The sequence below is a fragment of the Portunus trituberculatus genome, chromosome 35 (genome assembly GCF_017591435.1).
Source record: "Portunus trituberculatus isolate SZX2019 chromosome 35, ASM1759143v1, whole genome shotgun sequence".
NCBI classification, from domain to species: Eukaryota; Metazoa; Arthropoda; class Malacostraca; order Decapoda; family Portunidae; genus Portunus; species Portunus trituberculatus.
In genome coordinates, this window is record NC_059289.1 from 11,708,426 (window position 1) to 11,710,925 (window position 2,500).

At 41.8% G+C, this 2,500-nt stretch overlaps 1 protein-coding gene across 2 annotated transcripts in view; it reads right to left on the reverse strand.

Moving 5' to 3' along the window:
- LOC123513008 overlaps positions 1-2,500 on the reverse strand; it is a 69,877-nt gene that overhangs the window by 60,288 nt on the left and 7,089 nt on the right. For both annotated transcript variants that reach the window (XM_045269816.1, XM_045269815.1), the window contains exon 2: positions 505-635. The gene's annotated coding sequence lies outside the window, so the exon portion shown is untranslated. The remainder of the gene's footprint in view (positions 1-504; positions 636-2,500) is intronic.

Here is a 2,500-nt window from a genome sequence, read left to right on the forward strand (position 1 = left end):
TTCCAGGCTCCATTCCCTCCCTCTTGTTCAACCAAGAGAACAGATTCAGTCCACCGGGAGGCCAAGGGAGGGGCGAGGTGACGAGTTTGTGGCGCTGCACTCGCTTCTGACGCCAACGCTGTTTATTGTGTATTCGAGATGGACATAAAAGTCATAGTTTTACGTCGGAATGGTTTCTTCTGTCGAAACATATTCAAAAGTGCACTCTTTCCCTAAATCTATTGGTATTGTATGTATATCCCCTTTCTGTGGTGTTACACTGTATACACTGAGTTCCTTTCATAGAAAAGATATATTGAAAATCAGTTGAATGAATAATCACTTCAGTACTCACGTTCAAACAACGCTATCAAAATCAATGCAAGAGTAACTGTTCTACCTGGGCTCTTTATTTAGTCATGCTAAATGCAATGGTTCAGAAGTTTTAGAAAAAAATCATTCTTGAAAAAAGCTAAATTACTATCAGATATGAAATCAAGAATTGCTTCCAGGTTCTAGACTTACCTGAATTTTGAATGTACGATGCACTTCCTCGTCCACACCAGACAAGGCAAGGGAAGAGCCGCACCGCATGGCCGGAGGATGAAGAGGAAGGGTGGAGCTCGTGTCTTACTTTAACAGGACTTTTCAACAATCTGCAAACAACATGACAATAAAAGAGAGAACACCACAAAATTCAATGATCATCAATAAGTGAAGATTCTTGCGCAGCAGTTAAGAAATAGATGAAAGAATAAAAAAAAAAAAAAGTAACAGCTGAAGCTCACATCAAGGAACGGAGTTATAAAGCCAGAACTATCGCAACGCAAAGAAACATTGCCATAACTCACGCTACATGCTGAAAAAAAAAGACTTACATAACGTCACCACACACACACACACACACACACACACACACACACACACACACACACACACACACACACACACACACACACACTATAATATTATATAAAATGAAGTTGACCCAAGATTCACCGTTATTCTTTTAACCCTTATATTGAAAAAAAAAAGGTAAAAAAGCGTTTATTAACCTTTTCATCACTACGCCAGACTTTACTTTCTTTTTATATTTTTTTTCGTTCTTAGTTTTCATTCATTGACATCAGAATAGGCTCGGCAAGCGCTTCAATCCCCTAAGCTTCGTATCGCCTACATGTTATTCGTGGCACAGTATATTTTGGTGTGTGTGTGTGTGTGTGTGTGTGTGTGTGTGTGTGTGTGTGTATGATTTAATGATAAAAAAAATATTCAGTTTATATAGAATGGCAGGTTACAGAATCAACTAAAAATACTTATACATACACTAACATTCATACATCTCAAGTCTACACAACACCATGGTGGTATCTGACATTCCGATAGAGCCAGCAGCGCCAGAGAAGCCTAGTGACCTACGCCCCATGCCAACCCATATGACTTTTTTTTTCTTTTTATTCGGCGTTTGTTGTTCCTATCTAGCAGCGGGTCACAACTTCCAGCTTCCACCAGGTATCACTGCTAGGTGAACAGGAGCTACACACCTAAATAGAAGCCTTGCCCAAATGACTTCTGACCTAACCTGAGAACCGAACTCAGGCTGTCTCGATTGTGAGTCGAGCTACCACCGAACCAGTTGTGTGTGTGTGTGTGTGTGTGTGTGTGTGTGTGTGTGTGTGTGTGTGTGTGTGTGTGTGTGTGTGTGTGTGTGTGTGTGTGGTAAACCGTACAAATAGAATATCGTATCAGAGAGCAAATAGTATATATCAATAGAGTAATCAGAGAGAGAGAGAGAGAGAGAGAGAGAGAGAGAGAGAGAGAGAGAGAGAGAGAGAGAATAATGATAATAATAATAGCCTATACACTAGTATATACACAGTAGATGGCGCTTGTATGGATGAAAGAAGAGCAAAAAAACAAAACACTTCTGCGTGTCTTACGTGGCCATTATCGCCTTGGTAATGAGCACAAATAAAGACAGCGAAGAACAATAAACACGCTACGCACTCACTGTGTACCTTGCATTATGAGTTCCTGTGTGGTAAAGGTCACGGCACCTCACACCTTACAGCTTGCCATTTCTGTTTCTATACAATCACTTTTTTTTTCACCAATATGAAGGAACAACGAACCATGAATAGGTGAGGTAGCTGGAAGAAGGCCAGCATGGGTGGAGTGGCATGTACAAGGCCAGCATGAAGCATTGCCGCCGTGGTGCAATGGAACCAACCATGCGTGCTTTCGGATGCGAGGGGTCTCCAAGCGCACGGGTTCGAATCCTGGCCACGGTCCGAGTGTAGGTAGGGCTTCCTTGCTCGGGGTAACGGTCCTGTAGCGGGTGGACTTTCAGAAAGGAAGTACCCAAAAAGTACCTCCTTCAGCCCATAATTCCCGCGAAAAGCCCACATGGTATAACTAAAAGAGAAAAATGTGAAGAAAGTTTCGGGACACAATGAAATGTTATTTGTTATTGTCTTACTGTGAAAGTGACCTGCCATTCTGTTCATCATGTATCGGCTTA